This window comes from Oryctolagus cuniculus, chromosome 20 (genome assembly GCF_964237555.1).
Source record: "Oryctolagus cuniculus chromosome 20, mOryCun1.1, whole genome shotgun sequence".
Classification (NCBI taxonomy): Eukaryota; Metazoa; Chordata; class Mammalia; order Lagomorpha; family Leporidae; genus Oryctolagus; species Oryctolagus cuniculus.
In genome coordinates this window covers 16,320,064-16,347,067 of record NC_091451.1, presented here as the reverse complement: position 1 = coordinate 16,347,067, position 27,004 = coordinate 16,320,064, and the positions used below count along the sequence as shown (strand labels likewise).

The 27,004-nt window shown below is 42.7% G+C and overlaps 1 long non-coding RNA gene across 8 annotated transcripts in view; it reads right to left on the bottom strand.

Annotated features, from left to right (window-relative positions):
* The window catches only part of LOC103345158 (LINE-1 retrotransposable element ORF2 protein), a 211,702-nt gene that overhangs the window by 53,915 nt on the left and 130,783 nt on the right, over window positions 1-27,004 (bottom strand). For 7 of the 8 annotated variants that reach the window (XR_011384892.1, XR_011384890.1, XR_011384891.1 and 4 more), the window contains one exon: window positions 8,187-8,331. This is a non-coding gene — a long non-coding RNA (LINE-1 retrotransposable element ORF2 protein). Of the gene's footprint in view, window positions 1-8,186; window positions 8,332-9,511; window positions 9,610-27,004 lie in introns of those variants that run through there. The other variant, XR_011384889.1, reaches the window with a different exon arrangement.

The following is a 27,004-nucleotide window of genomic DNA, read 5'->3' as shown; positions in this document are numbered from 1 at the left end:
AGGCTCTTGGTATGCAAGGTCTGTATAAAGTCCTATAAAAACATGAATGTTGATGCCATTTTTGATGCTAGTAATAATATGTAAAAAGTGAAAAAATAATAAAATGTTATATGTTTACATGAAAAATAAACAAATATATTCCAAAATTATAAAAAAAAAAAGACTTATTCTATGCATCTGCTCTCCCACAATATGGTGCTGGGAGAGAAGTAAACAGCTTCTGCACAGCTGCCTCCAGTTCAACCAATAAACTGTAGGACCTGCTCCTGATTGGAGGAGAGCAGCGTACTCGGCGTGTGGGCAGCCGAGTTGGGATTGGCAGAGGAGGACTATAAAGGAGGAGAGAGACGGCATGCACCGGGGAACATCTAAGGGGAACATCTAGCTGAAGGAACACCTGTGCAGCCCCCAGAGAGCCGGCTGGTGGTGTGCCGCTCCCCTGCGGAAGTGGGGAAAGCGGCCAGGGGGAACTGCCCTTCCATGGAGGTGGAAGGGATAGTAGCCAACCCGGGAAGAACCAGCAGCAAACCCGGGGAGGGCCGAGCAGATGAAAGAACAGCGCAGGGTCCTGTGTCGTTCCTCCACGAAGAGGGGGAACGACAGTCATCAATACAATAGAAGGTAAAAGAAGAAAATCACTCAATAGAAGATCAAAGGAATTCCAAATTATAAATTAGCAATATCTTTGGAAAAACAGCAGGGCAAAATCATTATTTATCAATAGTCACCTTGAATGTAAATGGCCTCAACTCACCAGTTAAAAGACGCAGACTGGCTGAATGGCACCTGGCCATTTAAAAGAAAAGTTAAGGGATTTAAAGGGAGATTAGACTCAAATAAAAAGGTATTGGGAGACTTCAATACTCCCAATTTCAGAAATAGACAGATCAAGCAGTAGAAAATAAGCAAGAAATAGAGATTTAATTGACTCTATAGACCAAATGGATCTAACAGATATCTACAGAACTTTTCATCCTACACTTAAAGAACATACATTCTTCTCAGCAGTACATGGAACTTTCTCTAGGATTGACCACATACTAAGCAATAAGGCAAGTCTCAGCAAATTCAAAAGATTCCAAATTATATCATGCATCTTCTCAGACCACCATGGAATGAAGCTGGAGTTTAGGAACTCAGGAATCCCTATAGCATATGTAAACACATGCAGACTGAACAACATGCTAGTGAATGAACAGTGGGTCATGAAGAAATCAAAATAGAAAGTAAAAACTTTCTGGAAGCAAATGGAGATAACAACACATCAAAACTTATGGGATACAGCAAAACAGTTTTAAGAGGGAAGTTTACAGTCATTGGTGCCTACATCAAGAAATTGGAAAGGCACCAAATAAATGAGCTCTCAATGCATCTCAAGGATCTAGAAAAACTACAGCAACCACATCCAAAACCAGTAGGAGAAAAGAAATAATTAAAATTCGAAAACAACAAATTGAAACAACAACAACAAAAACTACAAAGGATCAGCAAAATGAAGAGATGGTTTTTTGAAAAATAAACAAAATCGACACACCATTGGCCCAACTAACCAAAAAGGAGAGAGAAGACCCAAATCAATAAAATGAGAGTGAAAAAGAGAATGTAACAACAGACACCACAAAAATAAAAAAAATCATCAAAATTACTACAGAGAGCTGTATGCCAACAAACTGGGAAACCAAGAAGAAATGGATAGATTCCTGGACACATACAACCTACCTAAATTGAGCCATGAAGACTTATAAAATCTAAACAGATCCACAACTAAGACAGAAATTGAATCAGTAATAAAGATCCTCCCAACAAAGAAATGCCCCGCACCAGATGGCTTCACTGCTGAATGCTACAATGCATTTAAATAAGAAGTAACTCCAATTCTTCTCAAGTTATTCAAACAATTGAAAGGGAAAGAATTCTCCCAAATTCTTTCTATGAAGCCAGCATCATCTTTTTTTTTTTTTTTGACAGGCAGAGTGGACAGAGAGAGAGAGAGAGAGAGAGACAAAGGTCTTCCTTTTGCCGTTGGTTCACTCTCCAATGGCCGCCACGGCCGGCGCGCTGCGGCCGGCGCACCGCGCTGATCCAATGGTAGGAGCCAGGAGCCAGGTGCTTTTCCTGGTCTCCCATGGGGTGCAGGGCCCAAGCACCTGGGCCATCCTCCACTGCACTCCTGGGCCACAGCAGAGAGCTGGCCTGGAAGGGGGCAACTGGGACAGAATCCGGCGCCCTGACCGGGACTAGAACCCGGTGTGCCGGCGCCGCTAGGCGGAGGATTAGCCTAGTGAGCCGCAGCGCCGGCCTGCCAGCATCATCTTAATTCCTAAACCTGGAAAAGATGCAACAGAGAAAGACAATGACAGAACAATTCCTTGATGAACACAGATGCAAAAATCCTCAACAAAATTCTGGCCAAACAAATCCAGCAACACATCAGAAAGTTAATTCACTGGGCCCAAGTAGGATTTAACCCTGGTATGCAGGGATGGTTCAACATTCCCAAGTCAATTAATGTGATACATCACATTAACAAACTGAAGAACAAAAACCATACGATTTTCTCAATAGACAGTGAAATCATTTGATAAAATACAACACCCTTTGGTGATGAAAACTCTAAGCAAACTGGGTTTAGAAGGAACACTCTTCAAATCAATAAAGGCAACTTAGCACCAAGCCACAGCCAGCATCCTATTGAATGGGGAATAGTTGGAAGCATTACAATTGAGATCCAGAACCAGAACCATTGCTATTCAATACAGTTCTGGAAATTTTAGCAAGAGCCATTAGGCAAGAAAAAGACATCAAGGGGATTCAAATTGGGAAAGAGGAAGTCAAACTATCCCTATTTTCATACGACATGATTCTATATATAGGGGATCCAAAAAAACTACACCAGGAGGCTACTGGATCTCATAGAAGAGCTTGGTAAAGTAGCAGGATATAAAATCAATACACAACTTTGTATACACAGACATTGCCAAGGCTGTGAAAGAACTTCTAAGATCAATCCCATTCACGATAGCTACAAAAAAATCGAACACCTTAGAAGAAATTTAACCAAGGATGTCAAAAATCTCACCAAAGAGAATTACAAATATTTAAAGAAAGGAAATAGATGAAGATACCAAAAAAGTGGAAAAGAAACCTCCATGATCCTACTTTGGAAGAATCAATATCATCAAAATGTGCACTCTTCCAAAAGCAATTTACAGATTCAGTACAATACCAATCAAAATACCAGACATTCTTCTCAGATCTAGAGTAAATGATGCTGACATTCTTATGGAAACACAGGAGACAACGAATAGCTAAAGCAATCTTATACAACAAAAACAAAGCCAGAGACATCACAATGCCAGATTTTAAGACATACTAATACGCAGTTATAATCAAAACAGCATGGTACTGGTACAGAAACAGATGGATAGAGCAACGGAACAGAATAGAAACACCAGAAATCAATCCAAGCATCTACAACAAACTCACATTCAACCAAGGAGCTAAAACCAATCCATGGATCAAGGACAGTCTCTTCAGCAAATGGTGCTGGGAAACCTGGATTTCCATATGCAGAAATATGAAGCAGGACACCTACCTTACACCTTATACAAAAATCCATTCAAAATGGATTAATACCTAAACCTATGACCTCAGACTATCAAACTATTAGATAACATTTGGAAAACCTGCAAGATATTGGCACAGGCAAAGATTTCTTTGAAAAGACCCCAGATGAACAGGCAATAAAAGCCAAAATTAGTAACTGGGATTACATCAAATGAGAAATTTTTGTACTCCAAAAAAGAACACTCAGGAAAGTGAAGAGGCGACCAACAGAATGGGTGAAATTTTTTGCAAACTATGCAACTGATAAAGGATTAATAACCAGAATACATAAAGATATCTAGTAACTCCACAACAACAACAACAAGAAAAAACCCAGTTAAGAGATTGGCAAAGGACATAGACATTTTTCAAAAGAGGAAATTCAAATGGCCAACAGACACATGAAAAAATGCTCAGATTCATTAGCTGTCAGGAAATGCAAATCAAAACCACAATGAGGTTTCACCTCACCACAGTTAGAATGGCTTTCATACAGAAATAAACAAACAACAAATGCCAGCGTGGATTTGGGGAAAAGGTACCCTAATCCACTGTTGGTGGGAATGTATGCTGGTATACCACTAGGGAAGACAGTTTGGTGATACCTCAGAAATCTGAATATATAGACCTACCATATGACCCAGCCATCCTACTACTGGGAATTTACCCAAGGGGGAAGAAATCGGTAAACAAAAGTTATCTGCACTCCCATGTTTATTGCAGCTCAATTCATAATAGCTAAGACATGGAATCAAACCTAAATGCCCATCAACTGAAGACTGGATGAAGAAATTATGGGTATGTTCACTATGGAACCCTACACAGTGGTAAAATAAAAATTAAATTCGGTCATTTGCAACAAAATGGGTGGATCTGGAAAACATCGTTCTTAGTTTAATATCCAGTCCCAAATGACAAATACCATATGTTCCCCCTGATCTAGGATAACTAACAGAGCTTCTAAAAGGAAATCTGCAGAAATGAAATTGACACTTTGAGAAGCAATGACTTGAACAGCCCTTTTCTCGACTCTCAAGGAACAGGTTTTTTTGTTTTGTTTTGTTTTGTTTTTGTTTTTGTTTTTGTTTTTTTGACAGGCAGAGTGGACAGTGCGAGAGAGAGAGAGAAAGGTCTTCCTTTGCCATTGGTTCACCCTCCAATGGCCGCCACGGCCTGCGTGCTGCGGCTGGCACACCGCACTGATCTGATGGCAGGAGCCAGGAGCCAGGTGCTTTTCCTGGTCTCCCATGGGGTGCAGGGCCCAAGCACTTGGGCCATCCTCCACTGCACTCCCTGGCCACAGCAGAGAACTGGCCTGGAAGAGGGGCAACCGGGACAGAATCTGGCGCCCCGACCGGGATTAGAACCTGGTGTGCTGGCGCTGCAAAGCGGAGGATTAGCATAGTGAGCCCCGGCACCGGCCAAGGAACAGGTTTTTTTTTTTTTTTCTTGCTAATACTATTTACATGAAGTCTGTAGTCCTTAAATAAATGGTTTCTTTGGGGGGGGGAATAAATTTTAAATAAAAAGATTTCTTCGGGAGTGCTCAAGTCACCCTTCTGCCCGTAGAGGCATGCCGATGTTTCCTTTAGAACATTCCAAGTCTCTGTGAGTTCAGATGGGTAGTGGTCAGGGCAGGTGAGAATCTCACTATCAGGAGGACTCTCACCCAAAAGTATTGAGAGTGACACTTTGCTGTTGGACCAAAACTGGAGGCACAAGGGGCCAATGTGGTTAGTTTCCTGATCAGAAACCAAATAGTTATGGATTAGTTCCATTTACCACAAACTTTTTGACATGCCCCATTTTTAGTGTATGGTGAAATAAACATAGTCTAAGGATACAGGATGCTGAGTCTTAATTTAAACCACCATCCCAACCAAAATAGTTGCTGGAGAGTTCCTATCATTCCAGGAAGTATCTCCCTTTCTCTGTTCTCTATTGCTTCACTCCCACATCATGAAACCAGTGATTACATGACTAACCCTAAGGAGTCATTTAGACTATCCTAGAAATTCATTCAAATTGACGGTTTGTTAAGAATTCCTTTAGGATTGATTTTTTTTTAAATTTAATCCACAGTTCATTATTGATACATTTTATACAATATAGTCTGTCAATAGTTATTGATAGGTAAATATCAACATGTTAGCACAAGTTTATATTGATTATGAAAGGATTAGTTACTAGTTTTCGTTTGGCAGGATCACTATATAGAACTCTGTAGAACATGGCATTTATTTAACATCTAATGGCTGTCTCCATATTGAAAAAATCTCCAGGGCTTCAGGCTACCTGGCAGCTCTTGCTGCCAGGCAGGCAGTGAACCCAGGCTCCGGGGCAGTAGGGTCACAGGTCAGGTGTGCTGTCCACTATGCTTACAGAGGTGAGAGACCTGCGGAATCCTGCCATGAGCACAACAAAAGATGTGCTGCATTTCCTAGCTTGGGGACACAGAACAAAGAAGACCACGTCTCTAAATTAGCCCTGAAGAACTGAGCAACCTGCAGAATCCTGCTGATAGCATCCCTGAGCTTGTACTGCATTTCTCAACTCAGGGACATGGGCCAAAGGAGACCTTGTGTATGAATTTCCCCTGGGGTTCTCAGACTCTGTGAAGGTCAAACGGTTTACACACTGACTCAGGGACTAGTAAACATGAGGTACAGAGGAAGATGCCTGGACACAGGGAAACTGAGCAAGAAAGCGCCCATGGATTTGGGCCTCTGACATTGATTCAAGGAAGAGGGAGGCTTAAATCATCTCAGACTGGAACATCACGCTCCCCTGAAGAAATCCCGAGCCAGAAGGATGAAATTTGAAGTATTTCATATATACAGTTTTAGGAACACAGTGATACTTCCCATCCTACTCTCCCTACCATCCACGCTCCAGAACTTTTTTCTCCTCCCTCTCCCAATTTCAAGATCCAAGACAGGTCTTGAACCCAGATCCCATTAACTGAATGGAAGGCAGAGTCCCTAGTAATACTTAGCCAACAGCAAGTATATTTAGAAACTTTTACTTTCCTCCTTCCTCAAACAATATTCTGAATTGGAAAAAATTAATATTCAAGCGTTATAAGTGCTTTAAGATATATAGTCTGAAACTGATAACAAAGAACACAAATATCATTATTGTCTCTTGTTAGTCTGGGAGCATATGGAGGATAGGTGACAGATGGCTAGGTTATATCGTTCTCATAGCCTATCACTTCTATCTAATATTTGTCATATCTAGTTTCTGTTTCCCCTGGAATTCAGTGGGAAATGAATGAATACACTAGCAGCTAACAGAATGCTCACCCTTTTTCCTTCACATATGGACCAAGAGTCATTACAGCCTCCAATGCTGATGGAAGTCCTGGAAAGCAACTCCTTCACAAACAGTACATCAGGAGAAATATATAACTAAGAGTTGTACAGATAATCCAGCCACAAGGATTAAAATTATTATTATAGGATTATTATTATTATATGAGTTTTAGGCCCTGAAAAATTATATTGGTTGTTGCAAATTATGCTCTGGGGTTATGGAGGTGCCCTCCTCAGAACACGTTTCATGGAAAGCCTCTGCTGGGACTTAGATGATCAACAACCTAGCTTTGAATCTACTTACTTTGAAACCACAACTGAAGCCACTGATTCCTACACCCACTGTGAAGTTCTTTGAATATGATGCATGTACTAGAACAGGGCCATTGCTACCTGACATTATATTTCTGTTATGAGAAACTTTGGTTTCTGGGATTCTGGTGACCTACTCTGTGGTCTGAGGCTCTTTCATTCCAAGCCATTATACTCTCCCGCTTTTCACAGGAATCACATCACATCTGCATTGGTATCTGAGGGATCTCTGCTTCCTCTGCCATAATTATTATTCAAAGGTATTTCTTTCTTTTTTAAAGGTTTATTTATTTATATGAAAGACGGAGTTACAGAGAGAGAGAAAGAGAGGCAGAGAGAGAGAGAGAGGTCTTCCAACCATTGATTCACTCCCAGGATAGCTGCAATGGCAAGACCTGAAGCCAGGAGTCAGGAGCTTCTTCCGGGTCACCCACATGAGTGCAGGGGCCCAAGGACTTGGGCCATGATCTAATGCTTTCCCAAGCCATGGCAGAGAGCTGGATCAGAAATAGAGCAGCCAGGACTAGAACCAGCACCCATACGGGATGCCAGAAACACAGGCAGCAGCTTTACCCATACGCCACAGTGCCAGCCCCGCAAAGGTGATTCTTTCATATCTATCTGCTTCTCAAAAGTTCAGAACTGATAGGCAATGCTGAGAGTCATTTGAGGAAATAGCAAGTTGTAATGTTGGCAAAAGGTAATAAACAGGTACTGGCTCAAATGTGGAGTACCTTACCATGCTAACCTAGGAGAAGGATATTTTGAGGGGCAGTTTTTCATGTGCAATGAGTTAGGCATTTGAAACATATGGAGGCAGCAAGCCTATAAGGACAGCAGTGTTTACTGGTTATCACTTAAATTATATTGATCCCTGGAGAGAGTAAAGACACACTGGGTAACTAACAGTTAAAGGCTAAGTGTCAGGGTTGGGGTGGGGGTTTGGTTGCTTACCAAGAGGATTTTATCTTCTGCAGTGAAAGATCATTGCAGCTGAGGAGCAGTCAAAAGATGTGAGAGAGCCCACGAACTTCAGAGAGGTTTACATCCTTATTCAAGGCGAATCAGTTATGCCAAAGACAAGGCTAGTTTGGAGACCCTAGGAGAATAAAACATGGGATTGTAAGATCTGAGGAAGATTTGAAGATCTTCCTGAACCCTCAGGGCTGGTCCTCTGTGACCATCACATATAGCTAACCTATGATTTTGACCCTGTGGAGATATCAGTGGTGGGAATAGATGCAGGGTAGGCTCTGTGGCAAGCCCTAGAACAAGAATCACAGTGCAGTTCACGTGTTTTTGAAGCATGGCTGTGCCATCTGCTGTGAATTCCACATCTATTGAAAATGGCTGTAAGTGTGTTACTGGGCTCCAGGAAAAGTGGAATTTTTTTTTTATCACAGGGCTCCAAATGAACATGTGTCCTGAACTGTCCAGTATGAGCTGAGTTCTTTATGATCTGCTAAGTCATAAAATCCAAACCAGTTTGGCAGTAAGCCACACAATATGCTAAAAAATATTGAGCCCATACAAGAGCAGAAGGCATACGTAAGTTCTATGAGCCTGTAGTACTGCTCCCCGTGGTTTCATCAGTGTCTGTCACCCATCTTATGTCTGTGATCATATAGGAGGTTTGTTTAATCATCTGATGGAAGATGTAAGGTTTTTACCATCTCTGTATTAGATAAAGTCTTTGGAAATGGACAAAATCTTTAAAAATGATATCCCTGATCTTTTTGCCCTTTTGTTGAATGGGAGAAAATGTATTCTTGTTGAAAAGGGCATGATGAGTGTGTCCTAAACGTCAAGAACCCATTATAAATAAAATATTTGTTAAGAAATAGGGTTAGCATAGAGACAAATATGTTTTCCCTGATTTGTGTCAGCTAATAGATAGCATACAAAAGAGTTTTTCATGAATATATGTCAATTGGGATTTTGTTATTGTTTAGAGCCTTTGTTCTATGCTCCTGTGGAACAGTGACCTTTCTACTTTTTACATCTTAGACTCTTTATTGAAAGCAGGATTAAGCCTGTGATTATAAAGCAAACTAAAAATCTGTTATTTTAAAAAGTAAAAGAAGGGCCGGCACCGCAGCTCACTAGGCTAATCCTCCGCCTTGCGGCGCCGGCACACCAGGTTCTAGTCCCGGTCGGGGCACCGGATTCTGTCCCGGTTGCCTCTCTTCCAGGCCAGCTCTCTGCTGTGGCCAGGGAGTGCAGTGGAGGATGGCCCAAGTCCTTGGGCCCTGTACCCCATGGGAGACCAGGATAAATACCTGGCTCCTGCCATCAGATCAGCGCGGTGGCCATTGGAGGGTGAAGCAACGGCAAAGGAAGACCTTTCTCTCTGCCTCTCTCTTTCTCACAGTCCACTCTGCCTGTCAAAAAAAAAAAGTAAAAGAAAAAAAGAAAGGCGTGAAGGAGGAAGACAGAGGGGGAAGTATCATATTCTTAGAATTGTCTCTATGAGGGCTGGTGCTGTGGCACAGTGGGTTAATGCCCTGGCCTGAAGTGCCAGCATCCCATAATGGCGCCAGTTTGAGACCCAGCTGCTCCACTTCCAATCCATCTCTCTGCTATGGCCTGGGAAAGCAGTAGAAGATGGCCCAAGTCCTTGGGCCCGTGCACCCGCGTGGGAGAAGTGGCTCCTGGCTCCTAGCTTTGGATGGGCACAGCTCTGGCCATTGCAGCCAATTGGGGAGTGAACCATTGGATAGAAGACCTCTCTCTCTCTCTCTCTCTGCCATTCCTCTCTCTGTGTAACTCTAAATTTCAATAAATAAATAAATCTAAAAAAAAGAATTGTATCTATGAACTCCATGAAATCTGTTTTCTTCATATTAATAAAAAATTAAAGAACAAATTAGTAAATAAAAAAGAATACGGTTAGGCCTCAAAGCTGAGACCTCTCGTGAGACTCTTCTAAATTCACTTAAAGCCTAATGCCTGACTTATCAGATGTTATTCAAAAATATAAAGACTAACTGACCACACCCATCCTTAAGTTTTAATACTTAATTTCACTATTTTATAGCCAGCGTGCCAAAGACAAAATGAAAAGCTTGAAGAAGCAAAAAACTACTTAGAAAAATAAATCACGGCCGGTGCTGCGGCTCAATAGGCTGATCCTCTGCCTGTGGCACCAGCACACCGGGTTCACACAGGCAGAAGATTAGCCATGTGACCATGGTCCAGCCCCTAGCCCCCATCCTTCTAAAACCAATTACCAACTCCTTGAAGGACCATCCTTCTAAAACCTCTTTGTTGCTTAAGTATGGGGCTAAAAGGGTTTTTGAAATTGACTCTTGGTTGTCAGTTATCGTCCCCCCACCCCACAACATACATCAAAGCAAGGGACCAAATCAGACCAACAACCAGGACCACATCTGTCTTGGCAAATGAGGGACAAACACAATTAACTACAGGATGACTGACCAGCAATGTTTAGCAAAAGAGAGATGCCAAGAAGAGATTTAAACAGCTAAAATAGTCACAAATGAAACTCTAAATGAAAATATATATAGCTAAGAGGTTTCAAAGAAAAGGTTTATATGCATGTTTGCCTGAGAACAAGTATCACAAAACTCTGCCAGGGCTGCAACCTATATAGAGAGCCACCATTTAAAAAAAATAAAAAGAGAGTGAGAATAACTAAATATGATGTTTGGTATTCTAACAGAGCAGGACGGTGCCTGCATAGTGGCCTATTCTTGCCGCTGTGCTTCTTTCCAGATAAAAACAAATATTGATTAAATTAAGAGATAGGCCACCTGGCTTCAACAGACTCTGTATCATTAAAGTCCCTGGTTTCAAGGAGCTGGTAATTGGTTTTCAAATTTCTTCTTCTGGATTTCACTTAAAGTCAGGTCAGTCTTCAAGAAAATTTTAGTTTGAATTCACACTTCTCATAATAGTATTGGGACTTTACTAAGTGCTTAACATCCTTATGTTGTATACCTGCTCTCTCCTAAAGGGGAGAATGGAAAAAGATGTATTTCACCTGAAGACAATTAAGCACAGTAAATGCTCCTCACCAAATATTGATTCTGCTCAATCAAAAAGGAGGGTATGGGTTAACAGCAGGATGCTTGGGTAACTATCAGGCTACCTACCATGATAATGCAAATATGACTATGTACCCTAAAACCTGCCACTCTGCTGCCTATCAAGGAAATGAGCTCCTTCATCATGATTATTTGGAAACCTTGGAGACTATTTTCTCTAACAGATTGGACCTTTCAGAACAGCCCCAGCCTGAGTCACACTGGGACCTTTTCACTAACAGAGCAGTTTTCTGATAATGAACAATGGAGGATTGGGTGGGTAGTGGTCACAGAAGGACAGGCACTAGAAGCAGGAGCACTACTACTGAACTTCATCCCAAGAAAGCTAAATTGATCACTCTGACAAGAGCTCTCCAGCTATCAAAAAAAGAAGGTAAACATAAACCCTAACTATACCTTTATGGCGGTTCATGCTATTTGGAAGGAAAGGGTGCTCCTGAGAACAGGAAATAAGAATATTAAATATACAGCCAAGATTCAAACTCTATTGCAAGCAGTGACAAAGACAAAGCAGGTAGTAATAATGCCTTGTCTTAGCCACTAAAAGGTGAGCACATTGCAAAAATAAACCAGACCACTGATTTTGCTACCATGATCGAGGCTAAAGGAGAGCTTGCTTGGGCCTCAGTACCCCATCTTGATGTATACCACTTAAGTCTTATTATAATGAGGAAGATGAGAAAAGAACAAAGGACTTGGGTTTTGATGCTTGGATGTTGCCAAAAGTTAACAATCAATCTGCCACAGACTCATCTTTGTACCAAGACCTTGGTCTAACCCATCAGAAAGCACTTGCATGAGAGTACACATTATTGGTGCAATGTCCTGATGAATTTTTTACAGCCTCATTTACCAGGACCTCTTCTTCAGCAGGTAGAGCAACAAATAACCCAGGGTTGCCCTTTATGTGTTCAGAACAAACCAAAATAGAAACACTTATCAGCCAAAAGAGGCCCCAAAGGGTGAGGGCCAGCCCCTTTTGATCATTGTCAAGTAGACTTCACTCACGTGTCTGTGATACCAGAGAACTTCAAATATTGACTTTTATTGATGGATACCATTTCACGATGGGAAAAAGATTATCCCATCAGTTAAGACAGAGAGAGAGAGAGAGAGAGAGAGAGAGAGAGAGAGAACATCTGAGGTGACCAGGCTGTGGTTAAAGGAACTTATTCCTAGATATGGACTTCCTTTTTATATGCAAAGTGATAATGGGCCTTATTTCATATCTGAAATAACTCAGAAATTAGGTAAAGCTCTTCCTTTAAAGTGAAACCTGCATGCATCTTAGAGACCTCAATTTTACTGGAAAATCCAAAACGGAAAAAGACACCTTAAAGATAATGATTGCCTAATTATGCCAAGACACTAGCCTAAAATGAGATAAGTGTTGCCAACAGTCTTCCTCCAGATAAGGGTGACCCCTAAAAGCAGGCTTCAGTTGAGCCCCTAAAAAGCAGAATTTGTGAAACCCCTACTGATGCCTCAAGTTTGCCTCCACCATGTCCTCTCCACAGCTAGAAACATCCCTCTGCCCTTTAAACCTAGAGATCAAGTGCTGCTGAAAGCCTAAAAGGGGCAGCGTCCTGAGACCTTATGACGTCCTGCTAACTACTCACACCGCCTTGAAGTTGTCTGAAGTGGAGCCTTAAATTCCTCCTACCAGAATAAAAAGTGTTCTGCAGACATCCAAGATGTTGATCCTCAGTTGACATTGCAATCTATAAAATACTCAAACTACTTGTTTAAAAATAACAAGGAATGCCAGCTCTAGGGTTTGACTCTCTACTCTGTTTCATTGATATGATGGGGAGACAACTCACTTGTTTGTGTTGCTCAGAGTCTCACCTCCTTAACCTAACTAACCAAAGCTGGATTTGCCTACCCAGGGAACAATCAGCTATGGATCATAGCAATCCCTTTGCTCACCCAGCATGGTATTTCAGCCAAGTTCTATAAGGAACTAATGTACTGAGTAAGCAAGACTCATTTCCCCACTGAAAAGAATTCTGATGCCCCACGGCTTACCTTCTCCTCACCCAACATCTTGTGTCTGAGATAATTTCCAAGGTAAGCCAACAGAAAGTGTATACCTCATTGCTATGCCATGTCCTCCTCATCTGGCAAATGACCAATGTGCATCCACAAGACTGAAGTCTACCCTGCAAGTAGAAGTATCTAGGGGGAGGGCCTCACAATCATTAAATATCTCTTCCCGGATAATAACAGTCGGTTAGCTAGTAGTAAATACTACCTTGATAGTGACATCTTGAGAATCTGTTTGTTGTACCCTGTGGGGGTATGTCTTTTCTGTAAGGAGGATGGATGCCCCTGGGCAGCAGACTGAGAAGGATAAGGAGACCTATTCAGTGCCTACTTGATTCCCTCTTCATTTGCTTCTCCATATATTCTGTAAATGAGCCCAAACACTGGATGAACTGCCTTAAGCTTTCCACTTGGGTTCCCCTGATCTCCCAGGAAAAATTCCAAATGGAGATAAATGTTTCCTTTGGCTATACCTGGCTATCTTGGTGGGGGAGTGGGTACACATAAACATGTCCTTCACAACTCATCTTAAACTCAGACTATAATTTGCAAATGAGACTTGAAATAGCTCTTTTACTGACTTACCAACGTTCTTAGATTCTTTGGCTAAGACCACATGGTCTTAGGCAACATACCTGCAGAGCAGTGAGAGGCCTGGGCAATTGCTAATGCTTCCTGCTGTGCATATATTAACACCTCCTTCCAAATGGGAAAAGGTACAAAAAGTGTGACAGCAGGCTACTTGCGTACAGCAAACCCCAGATTACCACACTCCACACTAAATGATATGGACACAAAATTAACTAATGGCTTTCTGATCTGATCTTTGAGAAACCAAACAGAATGAGATCCTTCTTGTCAGATATTCTTTTTTTCCCATTCAATCCTATTGATGACCTTGGTGATTTACATATTATTCTGATTAGTAATCAGTTGCATTCCCCTTCTGTGTTAATCCACTGCAAAAACATTAGAAACCTGAAAAGAGTCATGACAAAAGCAGATTCAAACTTTTCATTTCAAGGACCCCCTGCAAGAGCCGGCTCTGGCATAGTGGGTAAAGCTGCCACCTGCAGTGCCAGCATCCCATAAGGGCACTGATTCGAGACCCAGCTGCTCCTGTTTGAGATAGCTCTCTGTTTAAGGCCTGGGAAAGCAGTGGAAGACAGGCCCAAGTCCTTGGTCCCCTGCACCCACATGGGAGACCAGGAAGAAGCTTTTGGCTCCTGGCTTTGGATCAGCCCAGCTCTGGCCGTTGCAGCCATTTGGGAAGTGAATGAGTGTTTGGAAGACCTTTCTCTCTGTTTCTCCCTCTCTCTGTAACTCCACCTCTCAAATAACTTTAAAGAAAAAAGCAACATGAGGCAAGCAACTCATTATGTACAAAATATGCAATAAAATTATCAGTTTTATCAGTAAACGTGGGGTCAGTCAAAAGTGAAATAATATATTTAAATTGCTGAGAGAAAAAAATTGTCAGACAAGATTCTACATTGGGCAAAACTGTTCTGCAAAAATAGGGAGAAACTAAAAGATTTTGAGATAGGGGCTGATGCCATGGCTCACTAGGTTAATCCTCTGCCTGTGGCGCTGGCATCCCTTATGGTCACTGGGTTCTAGTCCCGGTTGCCCCTCTTCCAGGCCAGCTCTCTGCTGTGGCCCCGGAGTGCAGTGGAGGATGGCCCAAGTGCTTGGGCCCTGCACCGCATGGGAGACCAGGGAGAAGCGCCTGGCTCCTGGCTTCGGATCAGCGCAGCTCCGGCTGTTGCAGCCATTTGGGGAGTGAAGTAACAGAAGAAAGGAAGACCTTTCTCTCTGTCTCTCTCTCTCTCTCTCTCTCTCTCTCTCTCTTTGTCTGTAACTCTACCTGTCAAAGAAATAATTAAAATCTATAAAAAAAAAGATTTTGACATAAACAAAAGGTGAGAAAGTTAATTATCACTAAACTTGTCCTACAATACTAAAGTTGAAATAAAAGAACACCAGATCATCTCTTGAAGCTATTTAAATAATTCAGTTAAAATATATATATGAGAGTGTTTCAAAAAGTTCATGGAAAATTGAATTAAAAGAATATTTTTGTTATAATAAAAATTTGAAATCCATGCATGGCTTTTTTTTAAAACTGTTTTTTTAATTTTAAAAATTTATTTTTTTTTAACTTTTATTTAATGAATATAAATTTCCAAAGTACGATTTATGGATTACAATGGCTTCCCCCACATACCGTCCCTCCCACCCACAACCCTCCCCTTTCCCACTCCCTCTCCCCTTCCATTCACATCAAGATTCATTTTCGATTATCTTAATATACAGAAGATCAGCTTAGTATACATTAAGTAAGGATTTCAGCAGTTTGCTCCCACACAGAAACATAAAGTGAAAAATAATACATGATTTTTTTTAAATGATGATGAAATCAGATCAGACCTATTGTCATGTTTAATCCCAGTGAGAGTCAAGTTGGGAGTTGATAATTTCTTTTTTTTTTTTTTACAGAGGATCAGTTTAGTATACATTAAGTAAAGATTTCAACAGTTTGCACCCCCATAGAAACACAAAGTGAAATATATTGTTTGAGTACTCATTATAGCATTAAATCTCAATGCACAGCACATTAAGGACAGTGATCCTACATGAGGAGTAAGTGCACAGTGACTCCTGTTGTTGACTTTACCAATTGACACTCCTGTCTATGGCATCAGTAATCTCCCTATGCTCCAGTCATGAGTTTCCAAGGCTATGGAAGCCCCTTGAGTTCTCCGATTCTTATCTTGTTTAGACACGGTCATAGTCAAAGTGGAGGTTCTCTCCTCCCTTCAGAGAAAGGTACCTCCTTCTTTGAAGACCTGTTCTTTCCACTGGGATCTCACTCACAGAGATCGTTTGCCAGCGTGTCTTGGCTTTCCATGCCTGAAATACTCTCATGGGCTTTTCAGCCAGATCCGCATGCCTTTAGGGCTGATTCTGAGGCCAGAGTGCTATTTAGGACATCTGCCATTCTATGAGTCTGCTGAGTATCTCACTTCCCATGTTGGATCACTCTCCCCCTTATTTATTCTATCGGTTAGTGTTAGCAGGTACTAGACTTGTTTATGTGCTCCCTTTGACTCTTAGTCCTTTCATTATGATCAATTGTGAACTGAAATTGATCACTTGGAATAGTGAGATGGAATTGGTATATGCCACCTTGATGGGATTGAATTGGAATCCCCTGGTATGTTTCTAACTCTACCATTTGGGGCAAGTCAGCTTGAGCATGTCCCAAATTATACATCTCTTCCCTCTCTTATTCCCACTCTTATGTTTAACAGGGATCACATTTCAGTTAATTTTCAACACTTAAGAATAACTGTGTATTAATTACAGAATTAAACCAGTCATATTAAGTAGAACAGACAAAAAAACAACTGTATTAAGTTGTTCATTAACAGTCAGGGCTATGCTGATCAAGTCACCGTTTCCCATAGTGTCCATTTCACTTCAACAGGTTTCCTTTTTGGTGTTCAGTCAGTTGTCACCGATCAGGGAGAACATATGGTATTTGTCCCTTTGGGATTGGCTTATTTCACTCAGCATGATGTGTTCCAGATTCCTCCATTTTGTTGCAAATGACTGGATTTCGTTGTTTCTTACTGTGGTATAGTATTCTAAAGAGTACATATCCCATAATTTCTTTATCCAGTCTACCGTTGATGGGCATTTAGGTTGGTTCCAGGTCTTAGCTATTGTGAATTGAGCTGCAATAAACATTAGGCTGCAGACCGCTTTTTTGTTTGCCAATTTAAATTCCTTTGGGTAAATTCCAAGGAGTGGGATGGCTGCGTTGAACGGTAGGGTTATCTTCAGGTTTCTGAGGAATCTCCAGACTGACTTCCATAGTGGCTTGACCAGATTGCATTCCCACCAACAGTGGGTTAGTGTCCCTTTTTCCCCACATCCTCGCCAGCATCTGTTGTTGGTAGATTGCTGAATGTGAGCCATTCTAACCGGGGTGAGGTGAAACCTCATTGTGGTTTTGATTTGCATTTCCCTGATTGCTAATGACCTTGAACAGTTTTTCATGTGCCTGTTGGCCATTTGGATTTCCTCTTTTGAAAAATGTCTATTGAGGTCCTTGGACCATTTCTAAATTGGGCTGTTGGTTTTGTTTTTGTGGAGTTTCTTGATCTCTTTGTAGAATCTGGTTATTAACCCTTTATCTGTTGCATAGTTTGCAAATATTTTTTCCCATTCTATCGGTTGTCTCTTCACTCTCCTGACTGTTTCTTTTGCAGTACAGAAACTTCTCAATTTGAGGCAATCCCAATAGTTGATTTTGGCTTTGACTGCCTGTGCCTCCCGGGTCTTTTCCAGAAATTCTTTGCCTGTGCCAATATCTTGAAGGGTTTCTCCAATGTTCTCTAATAACTTGATGGTGTCAGGTCGTAGATTTAGGTCTTTAATCCATGTTGAGTGGATTTTTGTGTAAGGTGAAAGGTAGGGGTCTTGCTTCATGATTCTGCATGTGGAAATCCAGTTTTCCCAGCAATATTTATTGAATAGACTGTCCTTGCTCCAGGAATTAGTTTTAGATCCTTGATCAAATATAAGTTGGCTGTAGATGTTTGGGTTGATTTCTGGTGTTTCAATTCTGTTCCATTGGTCTATCCATCTGTTTCTGTACCAGTACCATTCTGTTTTGATTACAACTGCCCTGTAGTATGTCCTGAAATCTGGTATTCTGATGCCTCCGGCTTTGTTTTTGTTGTACAAGATTGCTTTAGCTATTCGAGGTCTCTTGTGCCTCCATATGAATTTCAGCACCATTTTTTCCAGATCTGAGAAGAAGGTCTTCGGTATCTTGATTGGTATTGCATTGAATTTATAAATTGCTTTTGGGAGAATGGACATTTTGATGATATTGATTCTTCCAATCCATGAGCATGGAAGATTTTTCCATTTCTTGGTATCCTCTTCTATTTCTTTCTTTAAGGTTTTGTAATTCTCATCGTAGAGTGTGGGGAGCAATCCGGACTGGACTAAGTTACTGAAATTAAGACTTATTCTATGCATCTGCTCTCCCACAACATGGCGTTGGGAGAGAAGTAAACAGCTTCCGCACAGCTGCCTCCAGTTCAACTAATAAACTGTAGGACTTGCTCCTGATTGGAGAGCAGCGTACTCGGCGTGTGGGCAGCCGAGTTGGGATTGGCGGAGGAGGACTATAAAGGAGGAGAGAGACGGCATGCACCAGGAACATCTATGGGGAACATCTAAGGGAACCCGTGCAGCCCCCGAGAAAGCCGGCCGGCGGTGTGCCGCTCCCCTGCGGAAGTGGGGAATGCGGCCAGGGGGAACTGCCCTTCCACGGAGGTGGAAAGGATAGTAGCCAACCCGGGAAGAACCAGCAGCAAACCCGGGGAGGGCCGAGCAGACGAAAGAACAGCGCAGGGTCCTGTGTCGTTCCTCCACGAAGAGGGGGAGCGACATAATGGTGCCGTGACTCGGATATGAAGCCTAGGCAGGGCTTAGTGTCGTTCCTCCACGAAGAGGGGGAGCGACATAATGGTGCCGTGACTCGGATAGGAAACCTAGGACGGATAGGAAACCTAGCTCGGATAGGAAACCTGACTCGGATAGAAAACCTAGGACGGATAGGAAACCTAGCTCGGATAGGAAACTTAGGACGGATATGAAACTTAGGAGGGAAGAAATGACTCGGATTAGGAAACCTAGGTCGGATAGCAAACTTAAGAGGGAAGAAACGGGAAGAACTGGGAAAATACCGGAGAGAGAGACTAGCAAACAGCCTAGGGAAAAGCCGGACGAAAAGGGTGCCGGAAGAAGCTATTGAAAGCCTAGGCATAGATTCAGATACGGACTACAGGGGGAAGCTGGGAGAAATCTCTAAGGGCGAAAGCGAAAGTGAAAGCTAGAACAAACAGACTCGGACGCGGACTGTGGGGAGAGGCCAGGAGAAATGAGGGAGGAATATTGTTGGAGGAAAGCTTGGGGAAACATACCGGGTAGAGAAAAGTGTTAGGGAAATTGAAGCCGCGGGGGGCAGGCTGAGGCGGATACGAAAGCCACTTTGGGATTCTCAAGTTAGCCCGGGAATAGGGGGCGAAAAGTTGAAACCAGAAGCTGAGACGTAAGCCAGATTGGGATCCGTCTGATTAGCCCAGGGAGCAAAGGACGGGAAGCCAAATCGTGGGGCGGAGACGTACGCTGGGTTGAATTCGCCAGGCTAGCCCGGGGAACTTAGATTGAATGCTAGTGGCGGACACGTAAGCTACGCTGTGTTACTCGCGGAAGCCGCCGCGTGCAGAGAGCACGGGGCGTGAATAGATAGGAAACGGGGCTGGCGTGAGGCCGTGGTGCAGACGCGAAGGGCGTGGAGACCGCGGAGCGCGCGAAGCCAAGCCGCGCAAAGCCGAGGCGCGGGCTGAAGCGGCTCAGCCGGGAAGCCGCTGAGAAGTAGCCTCAGGGCGGGCAGCGGGAAGCTGCGGGGATAAGAGAAACAGAAGTTTGGAAGTGGAGTGAGAGAAATGGGAATGTTGGCAGACAGAAGTAAAATGGGAGAAATAGGAATGCCCGGAGATAGAGAAATAGAGAAATAGAAAGGCCTCCCCTCAACATGGCAACGAGAAAGTTTGGATTCGGTCTGCCTGATTAAGTGAGGCGATGAGCACCTGGGCGGCTAGCAGCTTGTGCGCCGCAGGTCACCGAAGACAGGCACGAATTAACATCAGTAAGGCTTCCCCACAATGCAACAATTAGGAGGCTTGGATTCGGTCTGCCTGATTAAGGCGGTAAGCGCCAGCAAGCAGCTCGACCAGAGTATGAGCTGCAGGTCACCGAAGATAGGCACGAACCAACACTAATAAGTCTCCCCCACAATAAGGCAATGAGAAGGCTTGGATTCGGTTTGCCTGATAGGTCTTGTAAGTCCCCTGCAGGCAGAGCAGAGCATGCGCTGCAGGGCACCGAACACAGGCACGCATCAGCGCCTAAAAACCTCCTCACAACATGGCGAAGAGAGGACCCGGATTCGGTTTGCCTGATAGGACTTGTAAGAGCCTGTGGCAACTCTAGCAAGTAGAGCAGAGTGTGTGCCGCGGGACACCGAAGACAGGTGCGTATCAACGCCAAAAAATAAAAAGAAAGGGGGATCTGTGGGGAGCAATCCGGACTGGACTAAGTTACTGAAATTAAGACTTATTCTATGCATCTGCTCTCCCACAACATGGCGTTGGGAGAGAAGTAAACAGCTTCCGCACAGCTGCCTCCAGTTCAACTAATAAACTGTAGGACTTGCTCCTGATTGGAGAGCAGCGTACTCGGCGTGTGGGCAGCCGAGTTGGGATTGGCGGAGGAGGACTATAAAGGAGGAGAGAGACGGCATGCACCAGGAACATCTATGGGGAACATCTAAGGGAACCCGTGCAGCCCCCGAGAAAGCCGGCCGGCGGTGTGCCGCTCCCCTGCGGAAGTGGGGAATGCGGCCAGGGGGAACTGCCCTTCCACGGAGGTGGAAGGGATAGTAGCCAACCCGGGAAGAACCAGCAGCAAACCCGGGGAGGGCCGAGCAGACGAAAGAACAGCGCAGGGTCCTGTGTCGTTCCTCCACGAAGAGGGGGAGCGACAGTAGAGATCTTGAACGTCCTTGGTTAAGTTTATTCCAAGGTATTTGATTGTTTTTGTAGCTATTGTGAATGGGATTGATCTTAGAAGTTCTTCCTCAGCCATGGCATTGTCTGTGTATACAAAGGCTGTTGATTTTTGTGCATTGATTTTATACCCTGCTACTTTGCCAAACTCTTCTATGAGTTCCAATAGTCTCTTAGTAGAGTTCTTTGGGGCCTCTAAATAAAGAATCATGTCATCTGCAAAGAGGGATAGTTTGAGTTCTTCCTTCACAATTTGTATCCCTTTAATGTCTTTTTCTTGTGTAATAGCTCTGGCTAGAACCTCCAGAACTATATTGAATAGCAGTGGTGAGAGTGGGCATCCCTGTCTGGTACCAGATCTCAGTGGAAATGCTTCCAACTTTTCCCCATTCAATAGGATGTTGGCCGTGGGTTTTTCATATATTGCTTTGATTGTATTGAGGAATGTTCCTTCCATACCCAGTTTGCTTAGAGTTTTCATCATGAACGGGTGTTGTATTTTATCAAATGCTTTCTCGGCATCTACTGAGAGAATCATATGGTTTTTCTTCTGCAGTCTGTTAATGTGGTGCATCACATTGATTGTCTTGCGCACATTAAACCATCCCTGCATACCCGGGATAAATCCCACTTGGTCTGGGTGGATGATCTTTCTGATGTGTTGTTGCATTCTATTGGCCAGAATTTTATTGAGGATTTTTGCATCTATGTTCATCAGGGATATTGGTCTGTAATTCTCTTTCAGTGCTGCATCTTTTTCAGGCTTAGGAATTAAGGTGATGCTGGCTTCATAGAAAGAATTTGGGAGGATTCCCTCTTCTTCGATTGTTCTGAATAGTTTGAGAAGAATTGGAGTTAGTTCTTCTTTAAATGTCTGGTAGAATTCAGCAGTGAATCCATCTGGTCCTGGGCTTTTCTTTGTTGGGAGGGCCTTTATTACTGTTTCAATTTCTGTCTCAGTTATGGGTCTGTTTAGGTTTTCGATGTCTTCCTGGTTCAATTTAGGTAGGTTGCATGTGTCCAGGAATCTATCCATTTCTGATAGGTTTTCCTGTTTGCTGGCATACAAGTCCTTGTAGTAATTTCTGATGATTCTTTTTATTTCTGTGGTGTCTGTTGTTACATTCCCTTTTTCATCTCTGATTTTATTGATTTGGGTCTTTTCTCTTCTTTTTTTAGTTAGTTGGGCCAATGGGGTGTCAATTTTGTTTATTTTTTTTTTTTTCAAAAAACCAGCTCTTCGCTTGGCTGATTTTTTGTAATGTTTTTTTTTGGATTCAATCCTGTTGATTTCTTCTCTGATTTTAATTATTTCTCTTCTCCTACTAGATTTGGGTCTGGTTTGCTGTAGGTTTTCTAGATCCTTGAGGTGAATTGAAAGCTTATCTATTTGGTGCCTTTCCAATTTCTTGATGTAGGCACCTATTGATATAAACTTTCCTCTTAACACTGCTTTTGCTGCATCCCATAAGTTTTGGTATGTTGTGCTGTTATCCTCATTTACTTCCAAAAAATTTTTGATTTCTCTTTTGATTTCTTCTATGACCCATTGTTCATTCAGGAGCATGTTGTTCAATCTCGATGTGTTTGCGTATGCTCTAGGGATTCCTGAGTTGCTAATTTCCAACTTCATTCCTTTATGGTCTGAGAAGCTGCATGGTATGATTCTAATTCTTTTGAATTTGCTGAGACTTGCTTTATGGCCTAGTATGTGGTCAATCCTAGAGAAGGTTCCATGTACTGCTGAGAAGAATGTAAAATCTTCAGCTGTAGGATTGAAAGTTCTGTATATATCTGTTAGATCCATTTGGGCTGTAGTGTCGTTTAAATCTACTGTATCCTTGTTGATCTTCTGTCCTATTGATCTGTCTATTTCTGAGAGTGGAGTATTGAAGTCCCCCAGTACTATTGTATTGGGGTCTAAGTCTCCCTTTAAGTCCCTTAACAAATCTTTTAGATAAACCGGTGCCCTGTAGTTAGGTGCAGATACATTGATAATTGTTATAGCTTCCTGTTGAATTGATCCCTTAATCATTATGTAGTGTCCCTCTTTGTCTCTCTTAACGGTTTTTGTGGTAAAGTTTATGTTGTCCGATATTAAGATTGCTACGCCCGCTCTTTTTTCATTTCTGTTGGCATGGTATATCTTTTTCCAGCCTTTCACTTTCAGCCTGTATGGATCTTTGTTGGAAAGATGTGGTTCTTGTAAGCAGCAAATAGATGGGTTTTGTTCCTTAACCCAATCAGCCAATCGATGTCTTTTAACTGGACAGTTCAGGCCATTCACGTTCAATGTGACTAATGATAAGTGGTAACTTTGCCCTGCCATTTGCCAAAGATAAGTTCTAATATATGCTTTGAATTCCCTGTGATCTTTTGCTGTGAGCTTTCCTTCCTTGGTTTCCTTCCTTTACCTTCTTTCATATTGATGACCGTGTTTCTTTGTTTCTGTGTGTAACACATCTTTAAGCATCTTTTGCAGGGCTGGACGAGTGGCAACAAATTCTTTCAATTTCTGTTTGCTATGAAAAGTCTTTATTTCACCTTCATTCACAAATGATAGCTTTGCAGGATATAATATTCTGGGCTGGCAGTTGTTCTCTCTTAGTACCTGGGCTATATCTCGCCATTCCCTCCTAGCTTGTAGAGTTTCTGATGAGAAGTCAGCTGTGAGTCTGATTGGAGATCCTCTGAGAGTAATCTGTCGTTTCTCTCTTGCACATTTTAGGATCTTTTCTTTATGTTTCACTGTGGAGTGTTTAATTACAATGTGTCGTGGTGAGGATCTCTTTTGGTCGTGTTTATTAGGGGTTCTGTGAGCTTCCTGTACTAGGATTTCTCTGTCCTTCTCCAAACCTGGGAAATTTTCTGCTAATATCTCACTAAAAAGGCCTTCTAATCCTTTCTCCCTCTCCATGCCTTCAGGAACTCCTAGAACTCGAATGTTGGGTTTTTTAATAGTATCCTGAAGATTCCCGACAATATGTTTTAGATTTCTAATTTCCTCTTCTTTTCTTTGGTCTGACTGTATCCTTTCCTGTTCTCTGTCTTCTAAGTCCGATATTCTCTCTTCTGCTTCACCCATTCTGTTTGTAAGGCTCTCTATTGTATTTTTCATTTGATCTATTGAATTCTTCACTTCAGTCACTATCCCAGTTTCCTGTTGTACTAGTTGTTTCGTTTCATTTTGATTCCTCCTTAATATTTCATTTTCACGAGAGAGATTTTCTATCTTGTCCATTAAGGATTTCTGTAGTTCAAGAATTTGTTTTTGAGCACTTCTTAATGTTCTTATCAATTTTTTGAGATCTGCTTCTTGCATTTCTTCTATGTCATCATCCTCATAATCTTGAATTGGGGTGTCTTTTTCATTTGAGGGCGTCATGGTGACTTCCTTGTTTTTATTGCCTTGGTTTTTGCGTTTGTTATTTGGCATATTGGAGATATTTGGTTTCTTCACTGTGGTGCTTTTTCTTGTTATACTATGACTCTAGATTAAGTGGACTATCTGTTTTTGATAGAGCCTTAGGGCTTGAGATGGGTGTGGCCTGAGAGCTCTGTTTGGTGTGCTAAAGGTGACACTCCCAGGTTAGGCATGGTAAACCTCTCTCTCTTTCTCTCTTTCTTTTTTTTTTTTTTTTGATTCAAAAGGGAAGTTATTCTGCACAGTTGAACGAAGTTGGAGGTAGTTAGCAGGCAAATGATATACCCACAGGAGACAGAGATTGGAAGCTCTTTCCCAAGGACCACACAGGGAATCTGTTCGGCCCTCAGAGTGGGCTCAAAGTCTCCTTCAGTCTCCCACTGGGTTGCCAAAGTTACGGAATTGTAGCGTCTCTGGAGAGTGCTCACGTGAATTCCGTTGAGTTCTCTCCCCCACCGTCTCTTTTTTCACAGTCTCAGTTCAGTAGCACCACAAATTTACTAGGTCCTAATCTCCTGTTAATTCGCCCCGCCCAGAGTCAGGTTTTTCTGCTAGGCTGAGGGCCGGTGCAGACCTGAGGTCGCTCTGCTTATGACGTATGTCCAAGATGGCGCCTGCTCTTTGTCTTGCTCGCCCTTGAGAGGTGAGCGGAGAGAGAGAAACCCGTGTCCGTACCAGTCACCTTTTTTTTTCTCTCTCTCTCTCTTCCAGCTAGCCTGGTGAACTCCCCACCCCCGGGGGTCATTCCCTCTAGTCTCCTCTCTCCGCTTGCCTGCCGGTGTCTTGGGCTATTGAGGTTCGGCTCACCTCGCGTTCCAGCGCTGGTGTGTTGAGTCTGCCGCTGGTGTCCCGAACTGTGGGCTCCCACGCTCTCCACGCAGGTCCGCTCCCCTTCCAGCGCTGATGTGTGGACTCGGAGCCCTGGACGTCCCAAGCCTGCCTGCTGTTGTCTGTGTGGCACGCACTCCCCTTCGAGCACTGGCGCGCAGATCCTGGGGCTTCCGCGGCTCGGTCCCGCGGCTTGGTCCCAGCAGCTCGGTTTCTGCGCGGTGGGCGACCTTGTTCTCCCAGTAAGTCCTCCGATTCATGGCCACTTGGTCCAGAAGAGTTTCCTACAGTTATGGAGGTCAAGTCTTATCATCTCCATGCCCAGCTGAAGAACCAGGAAAGCCGGTGATGTAATTCAGTAAGAAGGCCCACGGGGTGGCCGGCGATCCAGTGTCCCGGCCCAGCTTGCTGCTGCCGGTCTTCCAGGTTAGTGGTGATTCTGGATTCTCCAGAAGCTGCTTTTGAAGTCCATGCATAGCTTTTTTTACATACTGGTTTCTTCCATAAGCTTTTGAAGAAATCCCTCCACAATACGTGGGCAAATATAAAAGCCACTATTGTAATTTTGGTTCTTGTGACCACCTCTAATTTTTAATTAATTTTTAGACTTATTTATTTAAGAGGCAGAGTTATACATAGAGAGAGGGAGACAGAAAGAAAGGTCTTCCATCGTTGGTTCATCTCCAAATGGCCGCAACAGCTGGAGAATACACTTTCAATAATTTTGTTTTCAAGTATCCTGACCTTTTATGACTGACTAAATCTGCTGTTGAATAACACTAGTGCATTTCTAATTTTAGCCATTAGGTATTCAGATCCAGAATTTATTTGCTTTTTACAATTCTGCTTGTTGATATGCTTGTTTTCTCAATATGCTATTTTCTTGATTCTTTTAGCTCTTTGTCCATGTTTGCCTTTAGTTCTTTGACCTTATTCCAGCCAGTAGATTTACAAACTTTCTTTGATAAGCCTGTTGTCTGGAATCCTTGATAGACAGGTGCTCTCAATTTCTTTTGTTCCTTTGAATGAGAATGTCTTACTATTTCTTTTTTTTAACTTTTATTTAATAAATATAAATTTCCAAAGTACAGTTTATGGAATACAGTGGCTTCCCCCCCCCAATACTTCCTTCCCACCCGCAACCCTCCCATCTCCCGCTCCCTCTCCCATTCCATTCACATCAAGATTCATTTTCAATTATCTTTATATACAGAAGATCAACATTAAGGACAGAGATCCTATATGGGGAGTAAGTGCACAGTGACTCCTGTTGTTGACTTAACAATTGACACTCTTGTTTATGGCATCAGTAATCACCCTAGGCTCTTGTCATGGGTACTAAGGCTATGAAAGCCTTTTGAGTTCACCAACTCCGATCTTATTTAGGCAAGGTCTTAGTCAAAATGGAAGTTCTCTCATCCCTTCAGAGAAAGGTACAGCCTTCTTTGATGGCCCATTCTTTCCACTGGGATCTCACTCACAGAGATCTTTCATTTAGTGTGTTTTTTTTTTTTTTGCCAGACTGTCTTGGCTTTCCATGCCTAAAATACTCTCATGGGCTCTTCAGCCAGATCCGAATGCCTTAAGGGCTGATTCTGAGGCCAGAGTGCTGTTTAGGACATCTGCCCTTCTATGAGTCTGCTGTGTATCCCGCTTCCCATGTGCTATTTCCCTTGAAAAATGTGAGGCTGCAGTTGATACAGGTGACAGCTCAAATGCCATGGATTGAGTTCCTGGCTCCCAACATTAGCCTGA